Below are 22,519 nucleotides of genomic sequence, written 5' to 3'. Positions count from 1 at the left end.
GCGTCCCTTCCTAATAGCGACTCCTTAAGCTATATATGACTGTTTTGCAACTGCCATTGCTGGCGCAAAACAGTTGCAGTTTACCATACGTCACAGAGGGTGGTAAACCACTCACAAACGGGAAGGGGTCTGTGAGTGGCTCTCTAAATATTGTTTAAGGCAGGCAGTGGTCCCAGGGCGGTGCCTGCCACATTGTACATTGAAGTGCAAGGGGGTACCATAGGTACCCCCCATGTGTGCCCCGCCACCTTCCAGAATCCCTGGGGGCCCGCAACGGGCAGGAGATTCCCGCAATGCCGCCACGGAAAAGCATGTTCTCGCTGCTTTCCTAATATGGATGGCGGTGTCTAACAGACACTGCCACCATATAGAACCCTTTTCTGCCCGGTCGACATGTCGAAAATCAGTCTTTCCATCCGCCGCGGTCCCCGCCGCCATAGTAATATGGCGGGTGGAAATGGGTGGCGGGCGGGGAAGGATGTCGGGCGGATCGCCACCGCTCGCATGGCGGTGGCGATCCACCCGACATCCTAATGGGGCCCTATGTTTGGTGACATAAGGGACTATATATTTTATTGGGGATAATTGTAAATGGATTAGCAGCTTTAGATAGATACCTGTTCCTACTAGGGGTGAGTGGAACTCAAGGGGTTTTACTCCATGTAATTGTGCAGAATTCAATGAAAACTCTGCGAGATTCCACGGAGTTCGGTGAACAGGCAGAATTAGGCAAGTTAAGTTGCTTGCACCAATTTTAAGTGCCGGCAGCTCATTTTCAGCTGAAAAATCAGAGCAAACTGCACTATGTGGTGCACCAGAGAGGGGTACTTCTCTGGTTGATTTTGCTGCTGATCAAGTAGAAGGTCTACTTGATTGGCAGCTTTCTGACAACGAATGGTCGTGACCACCCACAATCGCCCACATTGGTGAAATCTCACTGGATGCCCTCCTACCGACTGAATATCACGGTAGGGGCCACCAAATCTCACTCACCAGCCTACTGTTGGTAAGCCGCTCACGCAAAGAAAATTCAACCATGTAGGGGTTGGTGGAATTTGGTCAGAACTCTGCATTACATTCATAACGCAGAGGGGCCAAAACTCCGCCAACTCCGGGGGTGGAGCAGAATCTGTCTCCCACCCCAAGTTCCTAGACACATCAGTATCTATTAGCCACAAGGCAATTCCATTTCAATGTCGCACAGTAAAATTATATTTCTGATTTTGCACCATGTCATTTAGATCAGCATCAGTAATGCTTTCCCTCCATTGCCAATCTGAGAATTATGTTGATTTAATGTTTGCAAATAGATGCTGCTTTTAGGTCTCTGATACAAGTGGAACCCATGAATGTCGTCTGTTTAATAGTTTTGTTCAAAAACATGACCTCTCAGGGAGTCATAAATGTTCTAAACAGAAACTCTATATCTTTGATTTGCTGAACTTTGGTACCCCAAATGCTTTTTAAATTTAGGGTTTCTTTCCAATGTGTATATCCCTGTATAGTTAGTGAATCAATACATTGAGCGCATTCATTATAGAAGTCCACTCCTCCGAGTCCTTGCACACAGTGGCAACTCCAATACGGCAAAAAAAAGACAAGACGGCAGTGATTGATTTGTTGTGATCCGAACCAGAAAGACAGAGGCACATTCAAATAATAAAAGTAAATTAGGAAGAAAGAAAGTAACAAGTTGAAAGCCTAGTTGTCAGAGAAGTAGCGCTCATCCTCAAACTCTAGTGGTACACCCAGAAGTAGGTCATCTACCACACTACTTTCGTCACCTACGTCACAATCCTCCTCTTCCTGATGTGCTTCAGGTATTTTATAACCTGGTGGTATAAAGTACTGATTCATTTTGATCATGGTTAAACTCTCCATGGTTTGGGGTAAGAGACTAGTCCTTTTTAGTTACAATGGCACCAGCAGCACTGAAAACACGCTCAGAAGAGACACTTGTGACAGGGCAAGCCAGATAGTTTATCTCCAGCCTGCTGAGCATTGGCCAATGGCACTTTTCCGATAGCAATACACCAATGGGTTTTGATCAATGTAGACCTCTGTTGGGTCATCCAGATAGGCCTGGACCTTCCGGTCAGTGCTCAGGGGTACTCCTCTTTGACCGGCCTTGTCAGGAATGGTTTCTCTGTAGGGCATTCTCAGTTTGGTTCCCCCACAAATAAGTCTTCTCTAGGTGTTAAGACCCCGAGCTCTTTAACTAACTGGACTTTGCGTGTGGCTAAATATCATTTGGGACTAGTCAGGCGTTTCCCTGTTGCCACTGACAGCGCAATCTTTTAGCGCTTTAGTGTTTACATAGAATGTTGGCTCAGCTTACTTGGAGCGCGAGCGTTTTTCTAACGTTGCACTTCAACCGTTATTTCCCTGAGAGGCGGATTGTTTTATTCACGCTCTTCCCTCTTAGTATATATTTGAGTATCAGTAATTCCTAGGTATTCTAGCCACCTAGTATTCTTCAGCCCGTATTAATTTTGGAGTTTCTCTGGGATTTCGGCGGCTTCTCCTTCGCCTCTTTAGTCACTCTCCGTGACTATTCACAGCCTCCCCAGTGTTCCCGTCAGGGGCTCTACTTCAGCGCATCTTCCGGTGTTCAGCGGGAGCCCAGCAGCGGCTCCTAATCAGCGCTTCTTCCTGTGTTCAGCGGGAGTTTGACAGCGGACTTCTTCTGTCAGTCTCCATCTCCTGAGGGCTAAGCAGCAGGGTCCTGGGTGATATTACTAGTGGATATTCAGAACTTAATAGTTATTCGTTAGTTCTAGCTCTACTCCTATTCAGAACTCGCTGGCAAAAATTATCTGCTTATGTACAATGAGTTTTCCAGTGAAGACATTCGTTTAATTGAACTACAGCAGTGCAGACTTACATGGAGTCTTGGGCTATACAAATTAAATCAGAAGTGCTCTCAGTACAAGAGTTTGGGCGCTACCTAGTTTTGTGGAACTGAACTGTTCGCCTTTCCTAAGGATTGTTTGGAGTACAGTCTTCTGAGGACACATCTTCAAGTGGCAGTAACTTCAAGTAGATAACAATATATATATATATATATTATTGTGTACCACCTTTATTCTTCTGACTCCACTTCTACATCCTCAACTATAGACTTTTGCTCCATCCTGCAGATAACCTAACAGAGGCTATTGCCCACACTAAACCAGGTAATTGAGAGAGAGTAAAGGAGAGCTTATTGTTGGTAATTAATGTTTGATTATTAGTACCAGAACTTAGTAATTTGTTGTTTAATCTTGCAGAAAGAATATTCATCTCATCCGAAGTAGAGGTGAAGATTCCAGTGTGAGCAGTCTCTCTGTTTGTCTCTTCCACTTCCCCTTTCCCTGGCGTCACTGTGGCAAGAGAAATCTGGCACAGTGGTGTGGGGGAATTGGGAGCTAGCTACTCCTTCGGCCTGGTATTCCCGCGGAACTCAGGAAACTTCAGGTACAGAATCTGACAGATTGAAGTGCAAGCAGTTGCTTTCCGCTTGGATATCATGGCTGAAGGACTTGATTTAAAGGCCCTGGGATCCATCTTGGAAGATTTATAAAAGCAGTTGATTGAGACCAGAGAAGAAGTTAGGAAATCAAATCAAGAGACTAGTTTCCTTCGTCAGAGGTTTAATGAACTCACAGTTAGTCCAAGTCCTGATTTTGGGGGTCAGAAGTCTCAAACCTTTAATCCTTCTCCATCTTCCAGTGAGTTTACTACTCAGGTGGTACATGCCATGTCCCCAACTATTCCGCTGGCCCCACCAGAAACGTTTCTGGGTGATCCTAATAAGGCACAGGTATTTGTCACGCAGTGTTCATTGCATTTTCTTTGTAAACCTATAATTTTCAAGGAGGATCAATCCAAGGTGGCGTTCATGCTGTCGTACCTGAGTGGGGATGCCGTGGCTTGGTCTTTGCCTCTAGTGTCTACCAATGATCCAGTTTTATATATTTTTCAAGAGTTTAAGACTGAATTCTTACGAATATTTGATCGGAGAGCAATCTCTCAAACTACTGACAACGAGCTTCTGGATTTGAAACAAGGGAATCGCGAGTTAGTGGCGTATTTAGCCCAGTTCAACAAACTTATTGTGGAAACGAACTGGCCATCTGAAAAAAGAGCAGCGATCTTCTACAGAGGTCTGAGAGATGAATTAAAAGATGGTCTATCTCAGATTCCAAAAAGACCCACTGATGTTTCCGAATTGATCGACTTGGTTCTTCAAATTGATCACAGACAATCTGAGAGGCGTTTGGAGCGGCAAAAGGAAAATCGACCAATTCCCCCGAGGTTTGATCGGTTTCGTTCTGAAGTAGTAAAATCCAAAGAAGAAGTCACCGTTGAAGAACCTATGCAGATAGGAACGGTCCGTGGTCCGCTGAGTAAAGAGGAACGTGAAAAGAGAAGAGTCGGTAAACTGTGCATGTACTGTGGTGGTTCGGGCCATTTTGTCAAGGAGTGTCCACGTAGACCAAAAACTGCGTCATGGGTAAAAGACAAGCTCCACCACTAGACGAAGTTGCTCTGGTGACGCCGAATCTAAGTCAACTCCTTTTATACAGTCTTTGTCTAATACCATGCAGTTTTCCGCCCCACATCTCATTCTTTCATGTCAAATTCATTTTGGAAAAGATCAATGTGCAAATGTAGCAATTATGATTGACTCTGGAGCCACAGGAAATTTTTGCGATATTTTGTTTGCAAAAGGCTTGGGTATTAATTTTGTAAGAAAAGACAAACCCTAGCCTGTACGAGCCATCGATGGTACCCCGCTATCTTCTGGTCCGATTGCTTTTGATACCGAAGTGATCTCAGTGTTGGGTCCTGGAAAACATTGCAGTTTCATTCGTTTTAGTTTAATTGACGCCGCTCAATTCCAGCTTATTTTGGGCTTGCCTTGGTTAACTGAACATAACCCGAAGATTGACTGGGCCAAGAGAACAGTAGACTTGAATTCTGAATATTTTTTGGAACATTGTTATCATCCTCATTCCCAGGAGAAAGAATCTAGTGAAACTTACTGTTTGGCTAATCAACCTCAAAGATTTGTTTGGTGGAGCTTCCGGATGTACCTGCACAGTATCAAGATTTGAGATCTGTTTTTGACGAACAAGAAGTGCAAAAACTCCCACCCCATCGGGAGTATGATTGCACTATTGAATTGGAACCTGGAGCATCTTTGCCTTGCAGCCGTATATATGCTCTCACGGAATCAGAAAATTTGCATTTAAAAGAATATCTAGACAAGAACCTAGCAAACGGATTCATAAGACCTTCTCAGTCTCCGGTTTCCTCCCCTCTTTTTTTTATTCCCAAGAAGGACAAGAGCTTGAGGACTTGCATTGACTATAGGGCTTTGAATTTGGTGACTAGAAAGAATCGATACCCATTGCCACTCATCTCTGAACTTTTGGATCAGGTGAAGGAGGCCCAGGTCTACACTAAATTAGATCTAAGGGGTGCTTACCACCTGGTCCGGATGACTGAAGGGGATGAGTGGAAAATGGCGTTTCGAACACGTTTTGGGCTTTTTGAGTACCAAGTGATGCCCTTTGGGTTGTGCAATGCTCCTGCGGCTTTCCAACATTTTGTGAATGACATCCTTCGGGAGTTTTTGGATCGATTTGCAGTAGTTTATATTGATGATATTCTTATTTTTTCCAAAAATATTGAGGAGCATGTCCAGCATGTTCGTACCATCTTGGAATGTCTTTTGAGGAATCAACTCTACCTAAAATTGGAGAAATGTGTGTTTCATGCAACAAAGGTTGAGTTTTTGGGGTTCATTCTTTCCCCAGAAGGCGTTTCAATGGATGATTCTAAGCCTAAGGCAATTCGTGATTGGCCCGCTCCTTGCTCAGTGAAAGAAATCCAACGTTTTTTAGGATTCGCCAATTTTTATCGGCGATTCATTCAGAATTTTTCTGAGAAGGTGAGTCCCATCACCCGTTTGCTCCGGAAGAATGAAAAGTTTGTGTGGGGACCCGAGGCAGAGAAGGCTTTTCAATTTCTCAAAGAATCCTTCATCACTGCTCCAATTTTGCAGCACCCTGACCCGTTGGAACCATTTTTTGTGGAGGCAGACGCTTCCAATTTAGCAATAGGGGGAGTATTGTCTCAACGTCATAAGAAGACAGGACAGCTTCATCCAGTTGTTTAATATTCTCGAAAACTGTCCTCAGCAGAGCTTAATTATGCCATTGCTGACAAGGAGTTGTTGGCAGTCAAAGATGCATTCCTTGAATGGCGACATTATTTGCTGGGAGCCAGACATGTGGTTACAGTGTTTACTGACCATAGAAATTTGCAATTCCTTAAGTCTGCGCGAACCTTGACACCGCGACAACTTCGGTGGTCGTTATTCTTTGCTGATTATGATTTTGTACTTACTTACAAACCTGGAGTTATAAATGGAAAAGCTGACGCCCTTTCTCATCTGAATGTGGGAGAAAATCCAAAGGCAAGGTCAGAAGAATTCCTCATTCCCATGGAAAAGATTGTGGCAGTCTCAGTAGTGGATGAGTTGTAAGAAAAGATTACCCTGGAATTTCAGAAAAAAGATTACTTGAATTGGGAATTTGAAGGTCCTAATCGTTCTGTGAAAGATGGGAAACCATATTTTCAAGAAAAGATGTTCGTCCCTGGGGAGAAGCTTCAAGAAGAAACCATTTGAATGTTCCATGATCAGCCACTGGCCGGACACAAGGGAGTTGTAAAGACCTTGGAGTTGGTGAAGCAAAATTTTCATTGGCCAGGTATGGAAGCTCAGGTTCGACAGTATGTAACCACCTGTGAACAATGTTTGAAAGGGAAAAGTCTCAGTCAGTCTCCACAGGGCCTCCTTATGCCTTTACCTGTACCTCCTTATCCTTGGCACACTGTGTCGATGGATTTTATTGTAGAGTTACCTTCTTGTCAAGGGAATTCAGTCATTTGGGTGGTGGTTGATCAATTTTCTAAAATGAGTCACTTTGTCCCTCTCAAAAGTCTTCCTAACGCTACAGAATTAGCCTCTTTGTTTGTGCAACATGTAGTCAAATTGCATGGGATTCCGAAGGTAGTGATTTCTGACAGAGGCCCCCAATTTGTGTTCCGATTCTGGAGATCCTTTCTTAAAGGTCTGGGGGTTGATGTCCACCTGTTACCATCCTGAAACCGACGGACAGACAGAGAGAGTAAATCAGGATTTAGAGCAGTACCTACGTTTGTATCTTATGGAACAGGAGGGAGATTGGCCTTCGTTGTTAGGTCCAGCAGAATTTGCTTACAATAACGCAGTACATTCAGCCACAGGATTTTCCCCTTTCTTCTTGAATTCTGGTAGGCATCCCAACATGTTGGTGGGCAGAGTAGTAGTGGACGTTCCAGCAGCTGGGGAAGTCATTCAGAAATTACAATTAGCTTACCAGGATGCCTCTGCTAATTTGGTTAAGGCTAAGGCTGCTTTCAAGAAACAGGCTGATAAGGGTCGCAAGGAGAGTCCTTTTTTTGAACCTGGGGATCAAGTTTGGGTCTCCACGCGCCATATGCGCTTGCGTGGAAATCGAAAGTTTCAACCCAGGTTTGTGGGTCCTTATCCAGTGGACAGAATGGTAAATCCAGTGAGTGTGAGACTACGATTACCTAAAACCTTAAGAATTCACCCAACCTTCCATGTTTCTCTAATTAGGAAAAATCCACCTAATCTGCGTAAGGCCCTTCCGCCAGCTCCTGTGCAGGTGGATTCCGTAGAGGAATTTGAAGTAAAGAGAATTCTGGACTCCAGGATCAGGAAGGGTCAACTTTTCTATTTGGTGGACTGGAAGGGTTTTGGTCCTGAAGAACGATCTTGGGAGCCCAGTTCTAATGTCCACGCTTCTAGATTGGTGAGAGAGTTTCACAAGACTTATCCACAAAAACCTAGGGAGGGGGTTTTGGTGGGGGGTACTGTCAGGAATGGTTTCTCTGTAGGGCATTCTCAGTTTGGTTCCCCCACAAATAAGTCTTCTCTAGGTGTTAAGACCCTGAGCTCTTTAACTAACTGGACTTTGCTTGTGGCTAAATATCGTTTGGGACTAGTCAGGCGTTTCCCTGGTGCCACTGACAGCGCAATCTGTTAGTGCTCTAGTGTTTACATAGAATGTTGGCTCAGCTTACTTGCAGCGCAAGCGTTTTTCTAACGTCGCACTTCAACCGTTATTTCCCTGAGAGGCGGATTGTTTTATTTGTGCTCTTTCCTCTTAGTATATATTTGAGTATCAGTAATTCCTAGGTATTCTAGCCACCTAGTATTCTTCAGCCCGAAATTCTTTTTGGAGTTTCTCTGGGATTTCGGCGGCTGCTCCTTCGCCGCTTTAGTCACTCTCCGTGACTATTCGCAGCCTCCCCAGTGTTCCCATCAGCGGCTCTACTTCAGCGCATCTTCCGGTGTTCAGCGGGAGCCCGGCAGCGGCTCCTCTTCAGCGCTTCTTCCTGTGTTCAGCGGGAGTTTGACAGCTGACTTCTTCTGTCAGTCTCCATCTCCTGAGGGCTAAGCAGCAGGGTCCTGGGTGAGATCTTTCCTTGTTTACTAGTGGATATTCAGAACTTAATAGTTATTCGTTAGTTCTAGCTCTACTCCTATTCAGAACTCGCTGGCAAAAATTATCTGCTTATGTACAATGAGTTTTCCAGTGAAGACATTTGTTTAATTGAACTACAGCAGTGCAGACTTACATGGAGTCTTGGGCTATTCAAATTAAATCAGAAGCGCTCTCAGTACAAGAGTTTGGGCGCTACCTAGTTTTGTGGAACTGAACTGTTCGCCTTTCCTAAGGATTGTTTGGAGTACAGTCTTCTGAGGACACATCTTCAAGTGGCAGTAACTTCAAGTAGATAACAATATATATATATATTATTGTGTACCACCTTTATTCTTCTGACTCCACTTCTACATCCTCAACTATAGACTTTTGCTCCATCCTGCAGATAACCTAACAGAGACTCTCTAGAGAGAGGCTATTGCCCACACTAAACCAGGTAATTGAGAGAGAGTTAAGGAGAGCTTATTGTTGGTAATTAATGTTTGATTATTAGTACCAGAACTTAGTAATGTGTTGTTTAATCTTGCAGAAAGAAAATTCATCTCATCCGAAGTAGAGGTGAAGATTCCAGTGTGAGCAGTTTCTCTGTTTGTCTCTTCCACTTCCCCTTTCCCTGGCGTCACTGTGGCAAGAGAAATCTGGCGCAGTGGTGTGGGGGAATTGGGAGCTAGCTACTCCTTCGGCCTGGTATTCCCGCGAAACTCAGGAAACTTCAGGTACAGAATCTGACAGGCCTCTTTTGCCTTTGCATTTGCATCAGCACTGAACCTAACAAGCCCTTGCTGTAGATATCATTCTTTTGCTGATTTTACTGGGCTGGTGATGATCCTGTTCTTGCTGTTGTTGATGTTGGTGGTTTTGACTGCTGTGAGACAACCGCACTGCCCTCAGACTCTGAAGTTGAACTTAACACAGGATGCCCTGCAGTTCTTGTTGTGGGATGGAGTAGCGGAACTCTAATTTCCAGCCGGTCTTTTTCAAAGGTACTGGCTACTGCAGCTATCCAAGTTTTGTAATTAGCAACATCCACTTGTGAAAAAGGAATTAATGTGTTAGTGTTCAGTACTGATTTTTACTGTGGATCCAGATTGTGGCAGAAATGCAATGGTTGGATGACACAATCTCAGTTTGTACCCTTGTATTTTCAGCTAAGCGAAGGGTTAAGCCCTCCACCAACTCATATGCTTCTTTTTTTCCTCCACACCAGTGTACATTGCAGACAACCTCTTCCGCTGTTCCTGTAGTATGTGTAACAATGGCATAGCTTGGCCCATAGTACATTCCTCCTTGCTGACTTCACGTGTGAAAAGCTCAAAAGGAAGTAGCATCTCTGTCAGGCATTTAAGTAGGCCCCATTGGACCATCTCAATGTTCATACCTTTCACACTAGCATCCCCTAGTCTTCGCATAACATATTCATTGATTGGTCTGAACTGCTCAAACAGAGGGTCAAGCATGTAATAAGTTGAGTTCAAACGTGTTGAAACCTCCTGGATGAGTGCTTTAACTGGCACTCTATACTCACGTTGAATGATCCTCAGTTGCTTCCGGGCTTTTAAAGAATGGCTGAAATGTGTGCATATTCTTCTGCAGGTGGTCAGTAAGTTGCTGACTGTATTCTTTTTTCAGAAAGTCTTGAACAATGATGTTAATGCAGTGCACTAAACACAGGACCCTGAAATAGCCACCATTGCCCATATCAGCAGGTGTGGTGAACACCTGCTGATACGTTTTCTCTAACCACACAAAAGAGATCCAGTGTGCAGGGATGCACATGTACTCAGTGGATTGGCAACTGGTCCACATGTTTGTTGTCATGTGGATACTGTGAACAGCACTCTGCCGGATAGCTTGTTCAAGCAATTACAGCACGTCATGATGTAGTGCTGGAACAGCTACTCTGGCAAAATAGGACCGGCTGGGAACCTTCCATTTTGGGCAGATGGCTGTCACAAATTGAAGAAAACCCACGCATTCCACTAAAGAAAACGGGAGAAGGTACAGCGCTAACATTTTAACCATCTTCGCATTGTACAAACATGCCATTGGGTGGTTGCGTTCATAATGTCCCTCAGACCTAAACATGCTCTTGTGCCACTGAGATGTTGCTGAGGCTGATGAGGATGTGAGCTGTACCACTATATTGCTGGGGACAGGTCTACTTTGTGTTCCAGAGAAAGTGTCTCCCTCTTGTTCACCTTCCACCACAATCGTTCAGTCTATTTCTTCATCACCGCCAACCGCAATGGGTGCAGTTTTACTTTTTTCGCTTTTAAGGTATTCCTCCCTCGGGATCAAGTGGTGTTTTTTCAGATGGCTTGTTTGGCCTCTGATACCATCATTTGTACCAAGCTTACCCCAACTAACACCTTGTTTACAATGGGGCATATATCAACATTCTCCTCCTTACTGCTAACAAAAAGAAGTCCCAAACTGGGGAAGTGAACTTTCTGGAGCTCCTGGAGGGGCCACTTGCAATGCCAGATGAACTGGAGGGTGGGCGTGGAATTTGACTCTGTGCTCTACGACTACCTACTTCTACAGAGGTGGTTGCGCTGGATGTAGGTCGCTGCTGGGCCTTTGCAAATACAAATCTGGAAGCTGGAGGTGGTGTTGGTGTTACCTGTGTTGGTGGTATCCGTGCCACATCCCTCACAGCAATTTGGAATGGGGTAATGTTGGTCTCCACTGGGGCGGGAGTGATGTTCATGATGATTGGCTCGTCATCATCGTCCTCCTCTTCTATATCTACCTCTATCTATATCTAAAGCTTTCTGGAACCTTCCTTTTCCCTAGCCTTGACTCGTGGCGTCTCTCACTCTTAGAATGAGGTGGTGGCTTTCAAGTGGCATCTAGATCACCAGAAGCGGGGCTTGCAGAAGAACTCAATGGACTAACCCTCCTTTTCCTTGCTGGCTTGCTCTTCTTCCTCTGCAGGAAGCTCAATTTCCTGAACTGCCCCTACTTCAAGAGGAACAACTACTATTGTGGGCAGTGGTTGGGGCTGATTTTGTTCACTTATCTGAGTTTCCTGCGTTGATTTGGTACTACTTTGCAATAACAATAAGTCAAGTTCAACATCGCTGCATGTTGGCGTTGTCGTGATGAGACTGGCTGCCTCTGTGATAGACATGGGCTTTGACCTAGGTTGGTGAGGTGGGTCCACTGATGCGGGGGTGCTGCTCCCAGCTTGATCCCCAGACACCACTGCTACAGGCGCAATTTTTGATTTCCCAAAATAGATCTTGGTCAGCACACCACACGTGTTAAGTGGTACTTCCTTCTTCTTCTCTTTGGCAACTTTCTTGGGACTGGAGGATCTGGTACCTTTCTTTGGGGCCATCTTCTTCAGATGTCAGCAGCATGCAGTGGCACAAGTTGAAGAGATGTCTGTGGTCACACGTCATAACGCGTCGTACGTAGTAGGACTTCTGTCTGGCAGTACAATGGGTGATGACGCCTCCTCCTCTTTTGTATACCTAAATGCAAAGAAGCAAGAAGTGAAACGTGGCATTCATTATTGTGGTTCAATTTACTACTAGTATAAAACAAACAAATATAATATATAACTTTTGGTCTGTCACATTTGTTAATGTTATTATTAATATTAATAAATTGTATTAACTCATTTCATGGTGTACTATGTTACGTACACTCAGGTAGGATAGGAAAGAAGAACAAAAACACAAATACACATTTAATGGAACCTGATTGGCATTGTGAATGTAATTGTGCATCACATGGGATGCATCATCATTCAGGAATCTGCCGTTGGCAATGAGGATGGAAGCAGTAAGCCAAGAGGAACAAAGGAAAGACATGCAGGCCTATGGCAAAAGCAGCACACTAACTACCACCACAGAATGGCCATTAGCCACATGGTCACTCACACAACAACAAGCAGGAGGCCTGTAAAACACTGAACTCAAGCAGGCCTATATGGCCAGACAAAGGAGGCATGCTAAACAACATAGCATTAATGCAACAATGCAAAACTAAAAAATGGTTTGCAAGTTACACAACAACCACACCACACACATTCAGCAAAGCAATTTATTTAACACACATAAAAAAGTAAAATACACCCCAAAATAACACACATTTTGCAATTCAATCCAATCCCATCCATGCCCTAACTGATATTTAAATTCAACAGACACCACATAAACAGTTGTTTCAGGCACCCATGAATAGCTCTGTGTCAAGTACCTGTCCCAGAATCTCTAGTTTCGGCAGGAGCCGATGACTGTCCTCAATTCCCAAACTCCATTACCTAGGTTGTAGTAAACTCTGGCAACAAACAGGGGGAAAAGGGGAATTGGAAAGAAAGAGACACGCCACGTCTTCTTCTTGCTAGATGGCACTGCTTCTCTTCTGGTGCGTGCTTCCTGCAAAAGAACAACCTTAGCAATTTCTGTAAAACTTTCTTAAATCTTAAGTCACTTCAGAACTATGATTACCTGTCCTAGCAATGTGGCTATCTGTCTCTTGTGAATTTATGTTCAATTGGGTGACGCTCTTCAGAGGTTTCATCTGACTAATAGAAGTTCAAAACAAGCGTTAATAATCAATTATCAGTCTTAACCCTTCCTCATTAATGCCCTCCTTCTAATCTTTACCCATTATACCTGACTAGTTATTCAAGAGTCTTTGTCGTGTCTTTTCTCCTTAGAGCAAGTTTTGAAGATGAATGTTGTACGCAAGCTTCAAGAAGAGATGTCTTCCAGGAAGGTTTGAAGCGGTTGGTATGTATCCCCATACATATATATATATATATATATATATATATATATATATATATATATACGCATAATTACACCTACTTGTAGATAAATGTCAATCCTGCTTGCTCTCCAAAATTCAGGTAGGTAAAGTCTTTCCTTAGCCAGAACAATAATGCTGCGATATTACTTCATACTGCCACTATAGCACATCATCTCTTAGTTGGTAGCTTGTTGAACTAATACTAGTTAGTGTCTCTTGTGCCAGCTACCCATGGAAAAATAAATAACGCACAATGATAAGCAACCTCAGGTAAACACTATTAACTCTAGAAAACTGACAAGCTTTTCGGCGAACTTTCTGCTGTGGTTTTCTTCGTAGAAATATAACAAAATGAGCTTATCGTAGCCTCCCAAAAATCACTAGAAAGATAGAATTTCTCTGCAGTACTCACAAAATCCAAAACGTCATTCACGAGTGCACCGCTAAAACGAAAGCGACCGCTCCTCATAAAACATCAGTTGAAGTGTGCAGTTTACCGCGTTTGAAAATGCGAGCACAGCTGCGCTGGTGACACGGGCAGAGCACTAGACTGCTAACCTAGACGTGCTCCCCGGCGGCCATTTTGAAATTCCGCCTTATAGAATTCTTTGGTTTGTTAAACAATAATGTTGTCCATCTATTTGGCAGCCACTTCTTTGACCTGAAATAACCACTAAGAGCTCCTTTACGCCCTAGTGGAAGGATTTTCAGTTTTATGGGGGAATTAATCGGACCAGTCCTGACACTCTGGGACACTCCAAATGGAATAGAAAATGTAGTGAACTCTCCTGCAATTTTTTGCTGGCTAAAAACAAACTATTGCATACAAAACAACAACAAGGGCAAGGCATGGCCACCACAAAGAAAGCTTGCGGGCCTACGGCAAAAGCAGACAGGCTGCCTGTACCAAATGGACACCGGCCACATGGCCAGGCCAGTGAGGCTACCACAACAACAAGAACGAGAAGACAGACAATGCAGGTCTATGGCAAAAGCACAATAGCTTGCTTCACAAAATGGCCGCAAGCCACATGGCCAGAGGCCACCACAGCAAAAAGAAAGGGAAGAAAAACAATGCAGGCCTATGACAAAAGCAGACTGGCTGGCTTCAGAAAATGGCCACCAGCCACATGGCCAGGCCACAACAACAAGAAGCAGTAAGCCAAGAGGAACAAAGGAAAGACATGCAGGCCTGTGGCAAAAGCAGCACACTAACTACCACCACAAAACGGCCACCGGCCACATGGTCACTCACACAACAACAAGCAGGAGGCCTGTAAAACAATTTACTCAAGCAGGCCTATATTGCCAGACAAAGGAGGCATGCTAAACAACACAGCTTTAATGCAACAATGGGAAATCAAAAAACCAAAGGGCTAAAAATGTTTGCAAGTTACAAACCAACCACACCACACACATCCGACATAAGTATTTATTTAACAGACACGAAAAAAGTGAAATATACCCTCAGAAAACACATTTTGCAGTTCAATCCAATGCCATCCATGCCCTAAATGATGTTTAAATTCAACAGACACCACAGAAACAGTCGTTTCATGCACCCATGAGTAGCTCAGGTCCTACCCGGTGAAAGGCCTATAATATTGGCAGACTAGTGGGCTAGTGAATTAAATAAATATTGCAAATTAATTAATTTAAAAAGTTGGAGAAAATTCAGTGCAATGTGCAACATATTTCCTTTAAAAAAGATGAAAAATTACTTACAAAGAAACAACTAGGCTCCTACTGAACTGCAGGCCACCCACAACAATACATTTGAAAAAAAGAGGAAAAGTTCAAAGAATTGTAGGTGCAATGACCCAAAATAACAAACCTCACCAATTTTCTAACTTACTTGTGAAATCTCAGATTCAAAAGTCCTCAAATCTAATGATATATGATGCAGCAGCCACGAAGAGTGAGCCTTCCAGCTCCAAATCCAAATGAAATGTGAACAGGACATGGACAAAGCACTGGGAGGAGCCTGCTGGACAGGAACAGGAGGTTGGAGACTCTGGGGTACTTGCTTCCTCTTAAAAAAAAGTAAAAAGAGAAAAAGTACTCCTTGCACAAAAAAGCATAGCCAAAAGTCAATCTGAGGAGTTTTTTTCAGACAAATCATTATTTCGAGAAGGTTTTACCATCTCCAGAGAAATTCTTCACCAGCTTGCAAATTCTGCGTGTCCGGCATCGCGATCTTCACAGACCTTCCGCCGGAAGTCCGATGGCACGTTTCTAATGACGTTTTCGCAATCGCACACTCTTGCGGGACCGTATAACCGGCTACCAAATCTTGTGGCGCTCGCGACAGGATTGGAAATCTCGTTGACAATCGCAAACATCCCGGTAAGTCACTCCCAGACACGCAAAAACACATTTTGAAGGTGCGTAAAAAAAAAAACCCTGCTTCGTTGCGGAGCGCGGAGTTTTTGGTAACTCAACGTTCTATCCGGGGGAGGAATTGCCCAAAATCTGCAAACTCTTCAAGCAGAGGTTTCCGCCCAGGGTTATGTAATATATATTGCCTGGTGAGGGCGGTAATCGGAAAGAGTAATGCATACTTACTGTAACTACTCCAATTACTCCAGCGTTATTACAATTGTGCCCAGGTCTAATAGGGACCTTCTCTGTAGTGGTGGCTTATTTAGTAGTCATATTGACTACTAGCAACCATTGTGCCTTCCTAGGCCAGGCCGCACCCACGCTCCTCCTGCTGCTCGTGCCAGTATCTGCCTCCTGTGACCTTCCTCCTGTGTTTTTCTGCCGCTGCAGGTGACCCAGCCGCCGCTGAGCCGCCCGCACTCGTTTCCCCGCTTTTCCCGCCGCTGCCTCCCTGCAGCCCCGCCCCCGCCAGCGATTGGGCACCCGCTCCCGCCACCCAGCGGACCCTCCCTCCCGGCTCCCTTCTTAAGGGGACTCTGCTTCGCGTCCAGGAGCGACCATTGTGCCTTCCTAGGCCAGGCCGCCCCCACGCTCCTCCTGCTGCTCGTGCCAGTATCTGCCTCCTGTGACCTTCCTCCTGTGTTTTTCTGCCGCTGCAGGTGACCTAGCCGCCGCTGAGCCGCCCGCACTCGTTTCCCCGCTTTTCCCGCCGCTGCCTCCCTGCGTCCCCGCCCCCCGCCAGTCGATTGGGCACCCCGCTCCTGCCACCCAGCGGACCCTACCTTCTTATGATGCCTCCTCGCACGCGCAGCGGTCACGCGCAGCGAGTACGCCGATTGTGCGCCGAAGGCGCGCCAAAGGCAAGCCCGTCTGTGCCCGTCCGTGCCTGGACCGCGCCCAGCACCAGGACCCCTGGCCTCCACCGCCGAGGCAAGTCTACACGACAGACCTACGACGCCGCAACCCTCCACGCACTCAATGCCGGCCGGAACCCTGCCTGCTACCGAGCCACCCTGAGGGGCAACCATGGACCCTTCGCCTGCAGAGCCTGCCGATTCACCTGCTACCGGACCTGTACCACCCCCACCGAGTCCAACAGCAACCACCTGAAATGCATCCTGCTCAATACCCGCTCCGTCCACAGGCACGCCGTGGAACTCTGGGACCTGCTCGACGCGACAGCACCAGACGTCGCCTTCCTCACCGAAACCTGGATGAACGCCTCCTCAGCGCACGACATCGCCATAGCCATCCCGGACGGCTACAAGATCACCCGGAGGGACCGCGTCAACCAGACGGGAGGAGGCGTCACCATTGTACACAAGAACACCATCCGCATCTCGACTAACTCCGACGAAACCTTCACCGCCGCTGAACACCTGCACTTCCAGATACACACTGACCCCAAGACCACCCTCAGAGGCACCCTCATCTACAGACCACAGGGACCACGTACACAATTCAGCAAAGACATCACAGACTTCATCAGCCCGCACGCCCTTCCCTCCGCCGACTACATCCTCCTAGGGGACCTCAACTTTCACCTGGAGAACAACAACGACAGAAACACCACTGCCCTGCTGGACAACCTCACCAACCTGGGACTCAAGCAACTGGTGAACACCCCCACCCACTACGCCGGCCACACGCTTGACCCCGTCTACCCATCCAGCAAGCATATCTCCTTCATGCCACCGGACTCCACTGGACCGACCACAGCTGCGTCCACTTCAGCTTCAGAAGAACTACGACCCACCACCACCCGCAACTGGTCCCCCGCCGAAGCTGGAGCAAGATCACCTCCGAGCAGCTCACCGCCTTCCTCAGCCAGAACACTCTGACCAGCACAACGGACCCCAACGAAGCAGCCAGCAACCTCACCAAGTGGCTGACCACCTGCGCCGATGACCTCGCACCACTAAAGAACCCCCCAGCAGACCCGGCAGCAAGAAAACCCCCTGGTTCACCGACGAATTCAAGGAATCCAAGAAGAACTGCCGCACCCTCGAGAAAGCCTGGCGGCTCAACCACACCACAGACAACAGGACCGCCCTCAAGCACGCCATCCGCAAACACCATCAGCTGATCCGCGCCACCAAGAAGACGGCACTCAAAAGAACGACTGGACAACAACACCCACGACAGCAAGGAACTCTTCAACATCGTCAAAGAGTTCTCCAACCCCAGCGCCGGAAACAACGACATCACTCCCTCGCAAGACCTCTGCAACTCACTCGCCTCGTTCTTCCACCGCAAGATCGCCGACATACACAACAGCTTCGACGCACAGACCACGCACCCTACCACCGAACCAGAGCCTGCCACCACCACCCTCTGCAACTGGACCCCGATCAGCACCAAAGACACCACCCGCACGATGAACTCCATCCACTCCGGATCACCAACCGACCTGTGCCCACACCACGTCTTCAACAAAGCCGACGCCACCATCGCACCCCATCTCAGAGACACCATCAACTCCTCCTTCCACACCGCCACCTTCCCGGAGAGCTGGAAGCACGCCGAGCTGACCGCCCTCCTGAAGAAACCAACGGCGAACCCCACCGACCTCAAGAACTACCGTCCCATCTCACTCCTTCCTTTTCCGGCCAAAGTCATTGAGAAGACCGTCAACAAACAGCTTGCCACCTTCCTCGAGATGAACGGATCCCTCGACCCCTCAAAGTCCGGATTTCGGGCCAACCACAGCACGAGACCGCCCTCATCGCCGCCACCGACGATATCAGAACCCTGATCGACAACGGGGAAACAGCGGCCCTCATCCTCCTGGACCTCTCTGCAGCATTCGACACCGTCTGCCACCGCACCCTAGTGAAGCGCCTCAGCAACGTCGGCATCCAAGAGAAAGCGCTGGAGTGGATCATCTCGTTCCTCACCGGAAGAACCCAGAGAGTCCGCCTCCCTCTGTTCAGATCCGAGGCCACCAAAGTCATCTGCGGCGTTCCGCAAGGATCATCACTCAGCCCCACCCTCTTCAACGTTTACATGAGCCCCCTTGCTGCCATCACACGCCAGCACAACCTCAACATCATCTCCTACGCCGACGACACCCAGCTCATCCTCTCCCTCACCAACGACCCCACCACCGCCAGAGCCAACCTACACGAAGGGATGAAAGACGTCACCGATTGGATGAGAAACAGCCGCCTGAAACTGAACTCAGACAAGACGGAAGTCCTCATCCTGGGATCATCACCCTCCGCCTGGGACGACTCCTGGTGGCCCCCGGCCCTGGGCACCGCTCCCAAACCAACGGACCACGCACGAAACTTGGGCTTCATCCTGGACTCCTCCCTGTCAATGACCAGACAAGTCAACGCCGTCTCATCCTCGTGCTTCAACACCCTGCGCATGCTCCGCAAGATCTTCAGATGGATCCCCACGGAAACCAGGAAGACCGTCACCAAGGCACTAGTCACCAGCCGACTAGATTACGGGAACACCCTCTACGCCGGAACCACCGCCAAACTCCAAAAAAGACTCCAACGCATCCAGAACACCTCCGCACGACTCATCCTCGACATCCCCCGACACAGCCACATCACCGGACACCTGAGAGACCTGCACTGGCTCCCCGTCAGCAAGAGAATCACGTTCAGACTCCTCACCCACGCACACAAGGCTCTCCACAACCTGGGCCCCAAGTACCTCAACGTCCGCATGACTTTCTACACGCCCACCCGCCAGCTACGATCGACCAGCCACGCCCTCGCCACCGTACCACGCATCCGCAGAGCCACCACCGGAGGAAGATCCTTCTCCTACCTAGCAGCCAAGACTTGGAACTCCCTCCCCACCCACCCACCTTCGGCGAACCCAAGACCATCTCTCCTTCAGGAAGCAGCTCGAGACTTGGCTGTTCGAGCAGTGACCTACCCCTCTCCCCCCCGCGCCTTGAGACCCTCCCGGGTGAGTAGCGCGCTTTACAAATGCTGTGACTGTGATTGGTTGGTTGATTGATTGATTGGCTGCACCGGAACCTCGGAAGAAGGAACAGTTGATGCCATTATTGGTTCTCACTGAATTTTATTTGAATTATGCATCTAAAGTTGAACCATTGAGATAATTGTTAAAAACAAATGTGACATTTGTATGGACAAAGGAACAAGTTGTATGTTTTGAGGCATTGCAAAATACATTTCTGTAGCTCAATGTTTGAGATAATTTGTGAGGGAGTCTGATTGTGTGTTGTCGGTGGATGCATGTGGGTTTGGTATTGGAGCCGTATTTTCACCAATGATGAAGGAAGAGATATGGATTGTGGCTTATGCTTCTCGTACCTTGACACCATCTGAGCGGAATTACTCAGTGATTGAAAAAGGGATGTATGTCAGTACAACCCGATCTTTTAGATTGCGGAACTTTACAACGCTGCCATTACAACGCAAGTCGTTACAACGACTTGCGTTGGAGGGCGCGGATTGTGGAATATTATAAATTTATATTCCAACACCAGTCAACGTAACAGTAGGGAAGGTGTTGGAATATAAAATTACAATATTCCTTAACCAACAGCACCATCCAGCGCAAGTCGTAGTAACGACTTGCGTTGTAATGGCAGCGTTGTTAAGGTAGTGCGGTGTAAACACCGCGTTGTAAACGATGTTCCCCTTGAAAAAGAGTTACTTGTGGCATCGTGTGCGGCTGAACGGTTCAGGTTGAATGTATGAGAAGGAAATTTAAGATACATACGGATCATAAGCCATTGGTAAACATTTTGAAACCTCACGGGGAAGAATTGAACGGAGAGACTGTGAAGATTGGCGTCAAAGTTGCAAATGTTTTATTTTGAGATTGAATACATTTCAGGGAAGAATAATTCAATTGCTGATGGATTGTCTTGATTGCCTAGTGGTAACATGGTTTATTTTGGGGAGGGTGTGAGTGAGTGTTAAGTTGCTTTAACATATAAAGATGTTATCTCTGTTAGAAGTGAAAAGAGTGTCGGTGATCTACATTTGACAGAAGAGCTGTGTGTACAGGAGATGAGGAAAGTAGTTGTGTTAGGTGTTGTGGAAAAGTATATCTTGTGTGGTTGGCCAAGGGAAATGCAGTTACGTGGTGAATGTGGTGCTTTTTGAAAAATTATAGAGGAGTTGTGTGTATTTAATAGGATAATAATGAGAGGTGACAGGATTGTGCCACCTGTTGGTGTGAGGAATATTATTGTAGAGATGAGTCATAAGAGGCATGGTGGTATGTCAAGTACAAAAAGGAGGATCAAGGAAAGTTTTTGATGGTCTGGAGTGGATGCTGTGGTGGACCATTGGGTTCGAAATTGTAAAGCATGTAGTACCAGTGATAAGGTGGCTAAACCATTGAGGGAACCTTTGACTATGGTGAAGTTACCAGAGGGGCCATGGCAGAAGTAAGCCATTGATTTCATGGGTCCCTTTTCTGCTTTGTCAGTTAAAGATAATTATGCAATTGTGTAAAATTATTATTATTCTAAGTAGCCAGTGGTAATGATGGTGAAGAATGTGACTTCAATCAATCAATCAATGACACTTATAGAGCGTGCTACATACCCGTAGGGTCTCAAGGCGCGGGGGGGGTGCCGCTACTGCTCGAACAGCCAGGTCTTCAGCTTCTTCCTGAAGGAGAGGTGGTCTTGGGTCAGGCGCAGGTCGGTCGGGAGGGAGTTCCAGGTCTTGGCGGCCAGGTAGGAGAAGGACCTTCCTCCTGTAGTCGCTCTTTGGATGCGGGGGACGGCGGCGAGGGCGTGGTTGGCTGATCGGAGGTGGCGTTTGGGAGCGTAGAAGTTGATCCGGCTGTTGAGGTAGCTCGGGCCTTGGTCGTGTAGGGCTTTGTGTGCGTGGGTGAGGAGGCGGAAGGTGATTCTTTTGTTGACGGGGAGCCAGTGAAGGTCTCTCAGGTGTCCGGTGATGTGGCTGGTTCGTGGGATGTCGAGGATGAGTCTGGCTGAGGCATTCTGGATCCGCTGGAGTCTCTTCTGGATCTTGGCGGTGGTACCGGCGTAGAGGGCGTTGCCGTAGTCCAGTCGGCTGGTGACGACGGCCTGGGTGACAGTCTTCCTGGTCTCGGTGGGGACTTTTGACCTGAGAGCGACCCGCGACCCTTGACCTGCTGTTAAGTCGGTCCCCCACCACACAGCTCCGCCTGTGTGCCATGACGCTGCTGGAAGTTGAGGCCCTCCACACCCCGCAGGCTACCACCTGTGCCTCATTCCTGGTGGCCAGCGGTAGGCCCTAGGTTTGTATCTTGTGCCCGTTTTGCCTCTTTCTCTCCCTCGCTGCCATTGTTTTTGCCACAGTTTCTTTCCTCTGTATCTTGTGCCCGTTTTTGCCTTCTGTCTCACCCTCACTGCCACTGTTTTGTCCGTTTCTCTTCTGCTTGATTGTTGCTTCTTGTTCCCATTTTTCTCCTCTGTCTCCCCCTCGGTGCCCCGTTCCCGCTGCTGTGTCCCCTGCGGCCCCGCCCCCCCTCTCTGCCATTCGCTGCCCCTGCCTCCCACCTCCCGCCTCCCAGATGCTCCTCCCTCCCACATCCCCATATATGGCATCCGATGCGCGGTGAAGAGAGCGACCCTTGACCTGCTGGTAGGTCGCTCCCCCACCACACAGCTCTGCATATGTGCCCTGACGCTGCCGCTGTTGAAAGTTGAGGCCCTCTTCCACCCGCAGGCTACCACCTGCGCCTCATCTCTGGTGGCCAGTGGTAGGCCCTAGGTTTGTATCTTGTGCCCGTTTTGCCTCTGTCTCCCCCTCGCTGCCATTGTTTTTGCCACTGTTTTTTTCCTCTGTATCTTGTGCCCGTTTTTGCCT

The sequence above is a fragment of the Lissotriton vulgaris genome, chromosome 7 (genome assembly GCF_964263255.1).
Source record: "Lissotriton vulgaris chromosome 7, aLisVul1.2, whole genome shotgun sequence".
NCBI classification, from domain to species: domain Eukaryota; kingdom Metazoa; phylum Chordata; class Amphibia; order Caudata; family Salamandridae; genus Lissotriton; species Lissotriton vulgaris.
Note: the sequence above shows the minus strand (reverse complement) of the source record.